This window comes from Oryctolagus cuniculus, chromosome 15 (assembly GCF_051225735.1).
Source record: "Oryctolagus cuniculus isolate XC-2025 breed Fujian yellow rabbit chromosome 15, ASM5122573v1, whole genome shotgun sequence".
Taxonomy (NCBI): domain Eukaryota; kingdom Metazoa; phylum Chordata; class Mammalia; order Lagomorpha; family Leporidae; genus Oryctolagus; species Oryctolagus cuniculus.
Window position 1 is genome coordinate 77847098 of NC_142881.1, and position 14421 is coordinate 77861518.

The window sequence follows — 14421 nt, forward strand, 5'->3', positions numbered from 1 at the left end:
AGCAGCCAGGACTCGAACTGGTACCTATATGTGATGTTGGTGCTGCAGGCAGTGCCTGCCCCAGCACCGATCCTGTGTACAGGTAGTGATATATGTTATGATTTTTGTTTCTGAGCTTCAAAGATTGCTGAGTTTACAGTTACAGGAAAAACAGAATCAACATGTTTCACAATTTACATTGCAGATCTGCTGCTCTTTTGACAATGTGGTAATATTTTCAAGTGCAGGAATGTTGGCCCCTCTGGGTTTGTATGGGCATTAGGTTGAGGTGGTGAGGAGGGTTTTCCATTTCCCTAAGACAGCACAAGTGAGCCATGGGCCATGTTCAACCTAATGTGTCGAGCAATCTGTTCTGTGCTTTACTCTTTTACACAATGAAATGTGAATGCTTGAAAGATCATTTACATGTGGCCTACTAGTTATTTAAGAAAACAACCATTAAACATGTTGAGTTAATTAACAGTGTGCACACGATTAACAATGCTTTTTCAACACTAGACATTAATGGAGTAGATGCCAAATAAATGTAATCCTGCACTTGAGTTAGAATTTCTTTGTTAATTATATTCATTTACAAATTTAAAACAATAATCACATTCATTTGAATAAAACAAGGGATTTTAAAGTGGAAATAAGCAAGGGGGTCTTGGCTCTAGGGACAGACTGTAATGGATTAACCTTATTTTCCATCCCCAACAGAGGCCAGAGTAATTACGGACAAGAAATGACCCGCTACACTCAGGGCTGTCCACAACGGACTCATCCAACCCTTCCATAAGCATAACTTGTTTTCAGGCTAACTTGCCTGCTAGCATCCAACAGAATGGAATCATTCTGCAGCTGTGACTCATGTGCCCTTCCCTGGATCCAAGTCCTGCGTTGATCCCACGATACAACACACACTCTAAATGAGACACGTGGACACTTCATGTGAACCCTCTCCAGGCAGCCCTAGGCTATCTGGCTTCAGGTCACAGAACCCATACCCACGGCAACATTTCACCATCTCAGGACTGTTCCAAGATCATTGGAGTCTTTTTACACGGTGGTGACCCAGACACCACGGCAACTGGGGCATCTGAGGTCATATGAGCCTGCAGTGTCTACTGAGCCACTGGCTTAGGAAACAGTCCCACTAAAAGCAGCCCAATCCAGGGTAAACTTGGACAGATCAGTTCCAACACTTGGGAGCTGAGTGGTCTTGGGCAAGATTACATGCCTCAATGTTTCTAAACTTGTAAAATGGGAATAGTATGCTATTATCTACTTCATAGAGCTATTTTGAGGATTGAAAGGAGATAATCCCTTGAATGTTAATTCCTTGCATTCGTTCTGAATGTGTTTCAGCCCTCAGAATGCAGACAGCTGCAGTGGGTTTATTTAATGTGGAAGGGAGCAAGGAAGGAAAGAAAGGAAGAGAGGGGGACATTTAAATGCTTTTGTTGACTGTCTCATGGATCTTCCCCCAATAGCAAGAGAGGCTCTCGCTAAAGACAAGAAGTCAAAGAGAAGCAAACAGTGCTAGTTACCACTGAAATCTGGGTTTGGCTCCCAGAGCATTAGCACAGAAAGGAAGCTGTGGCCAGGTGGGGAATTGGCGTTGATCACCTATATCAAACTTGGCCTCGTGTTTGGTGTTTTATTCAGACATTTTCTCTTTCTCATGGTTGCTGGGTTTCAAGGCTCTAATATGAACCCATGTCTCTGACTCCATCTCCGATACAGAACTCCAGAGACTGACATCTAGAGTGAGTTTAGTCCCTGTCAAGTCTCCTTTTGCCTTTTGGGTCTGTTTGCTTCCTGAGAGATGCCTCCTCCACGTGTATCCCTATATCACAAGGCTCCAGGGGGAGGTTGTTTGACTGCTTGTCCTGGGCAAAAACATCAGAAGTGTCCTTGAGTAGACCCCTGTGTGCCAGGGGCCCCCAGACTTAAAACAGTGCATTCACTTCCTTTTTGCTTTATGCTTTTCTGTTCAGACTGTAGCAGCCTTTAGGGTCTCTGTCCACACTAAATATTTCAGGCTTCAAGCTCAAAATTAAGCATAAATCACTCTCCGCAAAAGAAAACAATTTGAGCTTCTAGGTCCAAAATGTTTTTTTTTTTTTTTTACAAACCCTGAATATAAAAAAAGAGAAGCAAGATTTCCAGAAATTTCATGTCTCCTGACTTTGCTCTCCCTCTTGCTCTGTTTGCTTAATGCTCCCTTGCCCTTTCTCATCCTTACAGCCTGGGGAGTTAACAGGAATGATTCAACATGATCCTGACAATCACCTTCTCTGTGAACCTCCTCCGAATGTGGTCATGGGGCTTTCCTTCTGGGGTTTCCACCACTCTCCTCACACTGGGCATTAAGTACCTCTCAGAGCCTCTGACCCCCTAGTCCATTGAGTTCCTCCAAGCAGGCTCTCTATCTTCATCTTTATACCCTAATGCCTTCTTAACCATGCCCGCAATAAGATTGGTTCACACAAATAAATGGCTACACACAGCTGGATTAATGAATCTGGTTTATATGCTGAGGTGCCATGGACTCCACACAGCTTCAGCCATGCAGGCAAGACACTGTTGGAGAAATCCCAGTGTGACCTCATTAGGATGGGCACAGATGAGGCTCATTAGTATGTCCCATCCACACTCCAGGAAGGGAATGAGATCTGTTTTGAGCAGCCAGTTAACCCGGCTCCCATCATTGAGTTCATCTGTAGCCACAGGCACAGGGAGAAAGGTCGGCAATTAGCCCATGATTTGATCAATGTGGGAGCTCATCTTGACAATGCAGACAAAAGGAACCACCTGTTCATCAGCAGCCTTTTCTTTGGCTCTCATTACAGTTGCTGTCTAAAACTGAAAATTTCCTTTTGTTCTTATTTTCTGCTTCTCAGCATTAAACCCTGTTGTGGAGCAGTACTTCTCAAACCCCCATGTGTCTAAGAATCAACCAGGGATGTTGTTAAAATGCACTTCTCATGCAGGAAGCCCGAGGTAGGGCCTGGGATTTGGAGACTGTAGCAGTTCCTAGGTCATGCACTGTTGCTGCTGGCCCAAAAAAGACACTTAGAATAACAAGGACTGAGAGATGCAGCTCTCAGCCTCAGCTCTGCCCTTGAATCATCTGGAGAGTTCTAATCAGTGTCCATTCCCAGTCCACACCTTGGTCAATTTACATCAAAATCTGGATGAGAGCAAGTGTATTTTTGTAAAGATTTATTTATTTATTCGAAAGTCAGAGTTACACAGAGACAGGAGAGGCAGAGAGAGTGAGAGAGGTCTTCCATCCGATGATTCACTCTCCAGTTGGTCACAATGGCTGGAGCTGTGCCTATCTGAAGCCAGGAGCCAGGATCTTCTTCTGAACTCTCACATGGGTGCAGGGGCCCAAGGACTTGGGCCATCTTCCACTGCTTTCCCAGGCCACAGCAGAGAGCCGGATGGGAAGTAGAGCAGCCAGATCTTGAACCAGCACTCGTATAAGATGCCAGCACTGCAGGTGGTGGCTTTACCTGCCACACTACAGCGCCAGCCTCAAGACCAAGTGTATTTTTAACATACCAATGGGCAGCCAAGGTTGAGAACCATTGGCTTACACCACAAAGTTCCTCCAAATATAGTTACTGGAACTATGGCCTCAGCATCACCTGGAAACTTGTCTCAATTGCAAATTCTCAGTAAACAGATGCATACTTTGTGGGCTAAGTAATGAACAGAAAATGATTCAGCAAGGAAAAGGAGGGAAGTATTGCCACATGCCACAGCATGAATGCACCTCACACATGATTACCATGACTTGATCAGGACATAGTGTATACATATTTATTTTTATATTTATGCACATATTATATATGTACACACACATATATTACATTTACCCCAGAAATATTACAATTGTTATGTCAATAAAATGTTTTAAATGTCTAAGGAAGTGAAATAATAATTACCTTGTCACTGGGAGTGACTGCAAATAGGCACACAGGATCTCTGTTAGTTGATGGAAGTGTCCTAGAACTAGACTGCATGGATGGTTGTATAAGTAGGTGAAGTTCAAAAAAACAACCCACTGGGACCAGCTCTGTGGCATAGCAGGTAAATTTGCCGCCTGTAGTGCCGGCTTCCCATATGGATGCCAGTTCCAGTCCTGGCTGCTCCACTGTTGATCCAGCTCTCTGCTATGGCCTGGGAAAGCAGTGGAAGATGGCCCAAGTCCTTGGGCGCCTGCACCCATGTGAGAGACCTGGAAGAAGCTCCTGGCTTCAGATCGGTGCAGCTCCGGCCATTGCAGCCAATTGGGGGATGAACCAGTGGATAGAAGACCTTTCTCTCTCTCTCTGTCTCTCTCTCCCTGTCCTTCTCTCTCTGTGTAACTCTCACCTTCAATTAAATAAATAAATAAATATTTTTAAAACTATTGAATTGTACATTTAAAATGGTTGAAATTTATGGTATGGGAAGCACATTTCAATGAAGCTATTACAATATTTACATATATATATATCTTGATGAAAAAAACTTGCAAATTCTCTGGCTTCACCCAGACCTAGTAAATCTGGAACACAACCCAGCACTGAGAATTTATGAAGCCTTGCAGGTAACTCTGAGTTGCACTCATGTTTGGGAGGTCTTGGCCAGGGGTGGGAAGGTCTTGAGAAGTGGCTGCTGCTGTGACAGGAGCAATGGTCAGAGTTTTATGGCAGAACCACAAGAAAGTGGCTCTAGGTCATTGTCAAATGAAAGCAGAGCAACATTCCTGTATTTTACTCCACTGCGTTGGAGTAAAACAACTCTTGCTGATTTGCCAGAGAAGTTGACATTCCATATGTCAGTCTTCCCTCCTGATGGTCATCTGAAGCTAGGACAAGTATGTATCTTCTCTCAACCTCAGTGACCTAATCTGTGAGTGGGGATAAAAACACATGTCTATCAGGTTTGGTGTTCAGATAGAGTTGGAGGACAAACATGATGACTTTTAACGATAGTGGACTCAATGAGGCAACTGCACAATGTACACTGAGGAGAGAACCAATATAGGTCCATTTTTCCTTCTTATAAACTGGCCAGCCACTCATGAGAAGACCATTCTGGAATTTTCTGTTGTCCTGGGGCATCTCTGTGCTGCTATAGATAGAGGCTTATTATTCCAGCAAATGCACATTCTGCTGAATCTTTCCTTGCCTCAGGGTCTTATTTAAGACTGCTTATTTTCAAAATCATACATATCTGCTAAGTTGGAAAAAGCTTCAGGTCAATACCCTGGATTCAGTTTCATCCTTTTGTTACTGCAAGAACAGAAACCATGTTCTGATAAAGAAACTGCCACCCTTGAAAGTGCTGCTCCTATCCTTAACCTTGAGACCAAGGAATTACTCTTCACACTCTGAAGAAATGTCATGAGAGAGGAATACATTCATGTTCCCTGAAGCCACCAGGAGGTAAGCCAAGAGAATTTGAGTTCAGCCCCAATGAGACAACAAGAAGCAAACAGAAACAGCCTTCAGTGGAATATATTTTAGGGTGACATATAGCATTTTACAGCAATTGAAGCTCAAGTCAAGATGTAATCAACTAATCATTGATAATTATTGATAATTGAGATGTGAATCAAGCTAATTTCCAGGAAAACAGCCTTTCAGAAGTTCCCACTGAATTGCAGGCAGAGGTGTGTATGACGAGAAGCATCTGGACCTGGGGGGAGAGTGAGACAAGCAAGTGATGGTAAGTTCTCAGTGGTCTCCTGGTGCCTCTGTCCACCCTAAGCCAAGCACAAGAAGACAAAAGCTCTCTCTTCTTCCCTGCAGCCTTTTTATGTCCTTGAAAGACATGCACTTCAATTGGCTTTGTCTTCCAGCTGATCGGTTCATAGACCATGATTCAAGTAGAAAAGGCTTCATCCAAGCCAGTGTAATTCGTCTGCCATCTACGTGGCATTATATACTTCCCAAAGGTAGTGTCTGTGTCTTGTCCAATGATGTGTTCTACACAGACAGGATTGCACATTGCAGCATAGCAATGTGCGTTTAATGTGTTCATGAACAGTTAATACCCACACTGCTCCTGTGAGGTGGGCATTTGTCTCCAGACTTTACTAGGAAATACATGGTAGAATTGAGGGCATACACCATGCATTTCAAATACCAAAGGGTACATTCTGTATTTGGTTCCCATACATATCATCCCAGTTTATATTTATTGAAGCAAGCAACATGTTTGCTGTACTTGAATGTGACCTTAGGGTTCAACCTCCAGGTTCTGGGTCACCTGTGACAATAGAGGGCTATAAGCCTTGTAAGTTCATGAAGTGACAAGGGAACAAACCTATGCTCCTTCTTGCTGTTTTCTGAGGCAGCCCTGATTGTTTGAGACAAATCCACCTGTGCTGAAACCTCTGCGTCCAGTTCTGCCAGTAAGCTCTTTTAAACAGCTTGCTCATCCTCTCTATAACAGTAAAAATCTGGTACAACAAGTGAAGAATTGCTTAAAATTCCAATTAAGCCAAGTCTTACCAAAGCCTTTTCCATTATCTCAGTAAGCTGCTTTCTACATTAAAAGGCTCCTCTTAATTAATTCTTCTTGCTGATCTGTGGACATGCAATACTTTATTATGACCTATGAATTCAAATGCAACAAAATAAAGTGTAGATAAGCAGTATGTTGAGCTCCCACCTTCAAATCACAACAGGGTCAGATTGCCCTATTGCTGGTCATGACTGCTTTTCACACCAAAAGAAAGCACCTCTCAACAGAGATTTGGAGAAGGCTCAGTGAAGGGTTCTTTGAGATCTTTGATATGAATAACGGCATCTCCAGGGAGCTACTTGGACATCTGAGGCAGGAAGTGCAGGGGGATGACAGATGATTGTCTATTGCCACACTTCTTTAGCAGCACTGAATGCACATGGTGTTAATAAATGCATGGTGATGACGACTTCTGCATGGTGGTAACAGGTGGCAGGGCTCTGACATCTTACCTTCAGTTGCTTATCTGCCAAGGGTCCCCTTGTGTAGAGCCCACATGCTTCTTTCCTTGCATCTACTCTGTGCTGCCAGTCCTAAGGCCCCAGAGTCAGAGACTTGATCTCTCTTAAATGCAGGCTAAGATAAAGATACTGAGCTGTGAATTCCCTGTCCAGCTTGCCCCAGGGTGTTCAATGCCAAGTTAGGGGCTGAAAAAGCAGAGTTGCCTCTGCTGGGCATACAGCTCTTCACCTGGTTCTCTGTGGACTAAATGTTCTCTTATCCTGTGATGGGCATTGAGCTGTGGGAGGCAGGCACTGTGAACAGGTGACTGAACGTAGGGTTGAAGTTGGTTAGAGTCACATTCATTTCTGCAGGATGACAACCTTGGTTGCGATAAAGAGGACATTCTGAAGGCAGTTCTAAACGCTTCCCTTGAATGGCATGAAAAGCAGATAAGGTGAGACGGCTTCTCAGGATGCTAACAGCCTCCCAAGAAGCCTGATTTATGGTTTTGCACTCGTGAATTTTAGGGTTTTACCTCCTCCCTCTCTCTAAAAGCCATTTCTTTATCTCCCTCCCTACTGACATATGATTTAAGGTTCAGTCAGGTGTCTTTTCTCACAGAGAACATTCTAGCAGCCTCTTATTTCATCTGCTGCTCTACCAACTCCATGAAGCACCCTGAGCTATCTCTTTAAAACACAAAACTAACCATGTCAGCCCATTTGAGGAAATCCCAACATGGTCTTCCAATTCCTCTTTGGGATGAAGACCACAGACCCTTGTCACAGAGCTGTGAGGGCTAAGGAAATGTCACTCAGCCAGAGGCAGGCACTCCCTCAGCCACTCCCTGGCTCTTACGCTCCCTTGTCCATCTGCTCCTCCAGTCTGTGGCTTTTCCTTAATGCCTATCAGCTTCCCCCACATCTCTGTGGCTTCTGACTCCTAAAATGTCGTCAATGAATTCATCTGTTGCACCACCACCCAACAAGGACTGCTTTAGGTCAGGCAAATATTCTGGACCCTTAAAATACAGCCATGAATGAGAGTGCTAGCCCTCTCATGGAGCTCATGTAGACAATGAGAGAGGCCTCCCTGTCAAGCAGAGAGCTGAAGAGGTAAGGGGACCAGTCTTCCAGTATTGGATGAAAAGGCACACCACGCAGAAGAGCCAGAGTCTTTCCTGAGGCTAAGACACACTCACAGTTTTCAGGGAGCAGCTAGGGATCAGCCCGGCTGCAGGAAGAAGCTGGGGGAGGGTGCACTGTGCACAAATGTCAGAGGTCCAGATTTTACTCTCAATAAGACAAAAGCTATTGGGGGAATTTAAACAAAGCAGCAGGACTCAAGTGAGGTTTTCAAGGATTGTGGATGGAGAACAAGTGGATTATAATGGGGCAAGGATGGATGGGGGGAGAGCACTGGGAGACTGCAGGCTGAGGCTGGTCAAAAATGCAGGGGCTAAGTGATAACAATCTGGATGTATTTTCAAGGTAATGATAACTGGATTTACTGATAGACTGAATGGGTGGTATAGAAAGGGAGAAAAATTAGGAAATGAGGAATGATGGCCCCAGAAGTCATGGGTGCTGGTTCCCTTCTAGCTCCCTACTAACAGCCTGGGAAAAAGCAGTGGAAGGTGGTCCAGGTGCTTGGGCCCTTGAACTCACATGGGAGACCCAGAAGAAGCTCCTGGCTCCTAGCTTCCACCTGGCCCAGCCCTAGCCTTTGTGGGGTAATCTAGCAGATGGAAGATCTCTCCCTCTCTCTCTCCTCTCTCTGTAATTTTGTCTTTCAAATAAATAAATACATCTTTAAAAAATAATTTACTTATTTCTGATCCATCAGCTCCCTGCTGATGCACCTGGGAAAGCAGTGGAAGATGGTCCAGGTCCTGGGCCTTTGCACTCAACATGGGAGTCCTGGAAGAAGCTCCTGGCTCCTGGCTTCACCCTGCTCCAACCCTGACTGTAGTGGTCATTTGGGGAGTGAACCAGCAGATGGAAGCTCCCTCTCTTTGTGTCTCTCCCTCTCTTTCTGTAGCTCCATCTTTCTTTCTTTCTTTTTCTTTTTCTTTCTTTTTTTTTTTTTGACAGGCAGAGTGGACAGTGAGAGAGAGAGACAGAGAGAAAGGTCTTCCTTTGCCATTGGTTCACCCTCCAATGGCCGCCACGGCCAGTGCACTGCGGCCGGCGCACCGCGCTGATCCGATGGCAGGAGCCAGGTACTTATCCTGGTCTCCCATGGGGTGCAGGGCCCAAGCACTTGGGCCATCCTCCACTGCACTCCCTGGCCACAGAAGAGAGCTGGCCTGGAAGAGGGGCAACCAGGACAGAATCTGGCACCCTGACCGGGACTAGAACCCAGTGTGCCGGCCCCGCAAGGCAGAGGATTAGCCTAGTGAGCCGCGGTGCCAGCCCCATCTTTCAAATAAATAATATAAACCTTTAAGAAATTATTTGAGAAGCAGCAAAATAGACACAGAGATAGAATGAGAGAGATGGCACAGTTATCTCCCCAAATTTGATTCACTCCCGAAATGCCAGCAATGGCAGGGGCAAAGGCAGGAGATGGGAACTCAGTTCAGGTCTCCCACATGGGTGGCAGGGACTCTACAGCTTGAGCCAGCACCTGCCACCTCGAAGGTTGTGCATTAACATGCAGCTGACACTGGAAGCAGAGTCAGGGCTCAAATCCAGGCACTCTGAAATGGGATGCGGGCATCTCTAATGGTGTTTTTGCTGCCATGACAAATGCCCTCCTTGAGAGAACAAATTCCAACAAATTTGCCCAATTCTCATTTCTAATTATTTACTTTTGATATATCCCTAAAATTAGGCTCAATAATAGATTCTCCTGCATTAGTCTTTTACTTATTACTTGCAAGAGGATTTTTTTCCCTTTAATTTCAAGATTAAAGTAGATTCTCTGCTGTCTTAGTGTGTCTTCACAGCTTTTCGCTTACTTCTATAATTAATTTATGGTGAATTTCTTCCTATGTAACTTTTAAATTTTAGTGACATTAAATTTATTAAGAGTTTTCTTTACAGTTTCTGCCTTGCCTTTAGCGCCATTTTAAGTTCTCAGAGCCTAAAAATTAACATCTATTTGACATTACCTGATTTTATTCATGATTTTATTTGCCACTTATTTAAATCTATAATCTAGCAGACTTTTTTTGTTTAAATTGTGGAGTAGGCATCAAAATTATGGTTTTTAATGACTTACTATTTTTTAATATTAAAAATAAGCAAGCTATTCCACTTTTGATTTAAATTTTTGTCATGTATGCCAAATACATATCTTTGAGTATGTTTTTGAATGCTTATCAATTGCTTAATGCTAAAAACAGATGATCTTTTCCATTTTTAGTGAATTGTTATCATGTATATCATCTAACACTTTCTGAAATATTTTTTGGTTTCTTTTTATTCCTTATTACTTTATTTTCCAGCATCAATTACTATATATTATATTACCTAATTGTCCCAAAGTTTTGAAAATCAGTTTTATACTATATCATTAATTGAGAAGTTGGCATTGGTTTCTTGCACTTCTTTTTGTTTGTTTGTTTGTTTACTTTGGGTCTACTACGTGGGTGGTAGGGGCCCAAGCATTTGGACCACTTTCTATTGCTTTCTCAGGCCATTAGCAGGGAGCTGGATCAGAAGTGGAGCAGCTGGGACTGGAACCAGAGCTGATGTAGGATGCTGGCATCACAGGGCAGCTTAATCCACAGCACCACAGTGCTGACCCCTGGTTCTTATCCCCTGATGGTATAAATAGCATTGGATAAAATTCCAGTAAAGAATGATTCGAATCATGAAATCATTCTGGAGGACATCTTTGACAGCTTTAATCATTTTCTACCACAGTGAATGGCCTATTTGCCTCTTTTAACTTTTTTGAATCAATTGGGATAATTTAAATTTTCCTAAGTAATCATTAACTTACCAATGGACTACATGTTTTCAAGCTTGCAATGGTAATAATTCATTCACTCATAACTCTATGTAAATATCCTATCTTGAATGTATAACACTGTGCATTTTTCTGTTCTTATTTTTTTCAATTTTAGTACTGGCATAGATATATCTACATTATCATTCTCTTCTAAGAATCAGGTCCTTGATTTCTCAATTTTGTTGACTTTTTTTTTTTTTTTTGACAGGCAGAGTGGACAGTGAGAGAGAGAGAGACAGAGAGAAAGGTCTTCCTTTGCCGTTGGTTCACCCTCCAATGGCCACCATGGCCAGCGCGCTGCAGCCCACACACTGCGCTGATCCGATGGCAAGAGCCAGGTACTTATCCTGGTCTCCCATGGGGTGCAGGGCCCAAGCACTTGGGCCATCCTCCACTGCACTCCCTGGCCACAGCAAAGAGCTGGCCTGGAAGAGGGGCAAGCGGGACAGAATCCGGCGCCCTGACCGGGACTAGAACCTGGTGTGCCGGTGCTGCAAGGTGGAGGATTAGCCTAGTGAGCCGAGGCACCGGCAACTCTTTTTTTATTATAAAGATTTATTTACTTATTTGAAAGTCAGAATTACACAGAGAGAGGCGAGGGAGAGAGAGAGAGAGAGAGAGAGAGAGAGGTCTTCCATCCACTGGTTCACTGGTTCACTCCTCAATTGGCTGCAACTGCTGTAGCTGTGCCGATCTGAGGCCAGGAGCTTCTTTCAGGTCTCCCACATGGGTGCAGGGGCCCAAGGCCCTGGGCCACCTTCTACTGCTTTCCCAGGCCATAGCAGAGAGCTGGATCAGCAGTGGAGCAGCAAGAACTAGAACCAGTGCCCATATGGGATGAAGGCACTGCAGGCAGTTGCTTCACCCACTATGCCACTGCACCAGTCCCAATTTTGTTGACTCTTATGCTAATTTTTTCTGCTTTTATTTTCACTACATTTTCAATGGCTTTTTAAAGAAAGTCTTATTATTCTCTGTGCTTCTGGAGTTAAATTTTTGGTTCATCAGTATTTTTATATATTTTTAAAGAATAAATTAATAAATTTATGAATTTTGTGAGTGTAGGTTTGTGTGAGATCATCTTTGAACTTAATATTAATGAATTTTGAAAAAGGATTTTGATAAATTACCATTAAATGTTAATTTTGGCTTTTATTCCAATCAAAAGTAAAAGTTAAGACATAAGCATGGGGCCAGTGCTGTGGCATATGCAGTAAAGCAGCCGCCTGAAGTGCCGACATCCATATGGGTGCTAGTTCTAGTCCCAGCTTTCCCACTTCCAATCCAGTTCTCTACCTGAGAAAGTTCTCTGCCTGAGAAAGCAGTAGAAGATGGCCCAAGTCCTTGGACCCCTGTACCCACTTGGGAGACCTGCAGGAGGCTCTAGCCGTTGTGGCCATCTGGGGAGTGAACCAGTGAATGGAAGACCTGTCTCTTTGCCTCTGCTTCATTATAACTCTGCCTTTCAAATAAAATAAATAAATAAATAAATCTAAAGAGATAAATAAATAAATCTTAAAAAATATAAATAAATCTAAAAAATAAGCGTTTGTAAAGTTTTGATTAATTTTGTGTCATTTTGTTTTTGCACATTTGTCATTTTACAATTATTAGTGGTGATTTAATAAAGGATATTATTTACTATTAAGTATTTGATTTGTTTGCAATATAATCAATCAATTGTGACTTGTAGAATTGGCTATTCCTGGAGTTAACAAGATTTTCTCTTCTTTTAATACTGATTATAATCTGTACATGCAAATGTCCCATTAGAATTTTAAAAATCTGCTTTCTGTAGGTACATAATTGATATATGTCTACTAATCAAACATTAATTAAGGAGGTGTCCCATGTACAAGGATATTTCAAAATGTACATGGAAAAATAGAATTAAAACATGTTTATTTTGGCACAGAAAGTTTCTACACTAAATAAATGTTATTTATTCTCAAAAAGCTCATGAAAATGCATGTTATTAAGAAGCTTTGCATGGATTTCAAAAAAAAAAATTTGCACCAGTATAAAGTTATCATTTGCAAAGCCAGCGCCGTGGCTCACTAGGCTAATCCTCCACGTTGCAGCATTGGCACACCGGGTTCTAGTCCCGGTTGGGGCACCCAGATTCTGTCCCGCTTGCCCCTCTTCCAGGCCAGCTCTCTGCTGTGGCCAGGGAGTGCAGTGGAGGATGGCCCAAGTGCTTGGGCCCTGCACCCCATGGGAGACCAGGAGAAGTACCTGGCTCCTGCCATCGGATCAGCAAGGTCCGCCAGCAGCAGCGCGCCAGCCGCAGCGCGCCAGCCGCAGCGGCCATTGGAGGGTGAACCAATGGCAAAAGAAAACCTTTCTCTCTGTCTCTCTCTCTCTCTCACTGTCCACTCTCCTGTCAAAAAAATAAAATAAAAAAATTAAAAATTAAAAAATTAAAAATAAAATAAAGTTTTCGTTTGCATCTATCTTTCCATGAACTTTTTGAAGTGCTCTCCTAAATTTCAGCAATTCTTGTCTTCTCAATGTACTGAAGACTGCAATTTGTGCTTTGGACTCTCACTATAATTATGCAATTATCAATTTCTCCTTGAGTTTCTCACAGCTTTTTTTCTGTATGTTATTCAGTGATTTATTATTCAGTTCATGAGTGTTATGTCTTCATTGTGTGCATTATTTCTTCTAAAATATAAAATACAGTCAGTATTTTTTTAAGATTTTTTTGAAAGGCAGAGTTATAAAGAAAAAGAGAGAGGGAGATATTCCATTCACTGGTTCACTCCCCAAATGGCTGCAATGGCCAGGGCTGGGCCAGGCCAAAGCCAGGAACCAGGAGCCAGGAGCTTCTTATGGGTCTCCCGCGTGGGTGCAGGGACCCAAGTACTTGAGCCATCCATCTTCTACTGCTTTCCCAGGTACATTAGCAGGGAGCTGGATTGAAAGTGGAGCAGGTGGAAGTCCAACCAGCGCCCATATGGGATGCCAGCACTGCAAGCTGGGACTTAACACACTATGCCACACCACAAGGCTTGAATCCATCAATGTATTTTAATACTTTCACCCTTCTATTATTTTTTGTCTGGTATTCACTGTTTTGCAACTCCTCTCTGCGTATTCATTTGTCTGATCTGCTGTTCTTCTCTTCTGGTAGTTTGTGCTTCAGACCCGTCTGCATGCAAGTACCTAACATTCCAGTTTTCTTTTGTGTGCTGACCTTATGGGAGACATCACAGTTTAATAATTTGAGTTCATCTGATGTCTGAAATGTTTTGGCTTGCTTTAGTTCTCTTACAATTTATTGCTGTACCTTTTTTTTCTTATTCTATTTTGTTGCTCTAAGTGATTTGGAATTTGTAGCTTTCATTGGTAAACTAGAAGCTCTACTGAGGCATGCCACCTAATTAAATAAAAATCAATCTTATCCAGTCAATGAGTGAATGCCAGGGGATGGGAACGTGATATTGGCAAGTTCTGCCTTCTAGAACTCCTTTATGATCAGCCATGGTCACTACAAATGCTCCT

At 43.0% G+C, this 14421-nt stretch overlaps 1 long non-coding RNA gene across 1 annotated transcript in view; it reads right to left on the reverse strand.

Annotated features, from left to right (window-relative positions):
- Nucleotides 1-5482: 5482 nt before the first annotated feature.
- The window catches only part of LOC127488767 (uncharacterized), a 346163-nt gene continuing 337224 nt past the window's right edge, over nucleotides 5483-14421 (reverse strand). The window contains exon 6 of the long non-coding RNA XR_016221749.1: nucleotides 5483-5679. This is a non-coding gene — a long non-coding RNA (uncharacterized LOC127488767). The remainder of the gene's footprint in view (nucleotides 5680-14421) is intronic.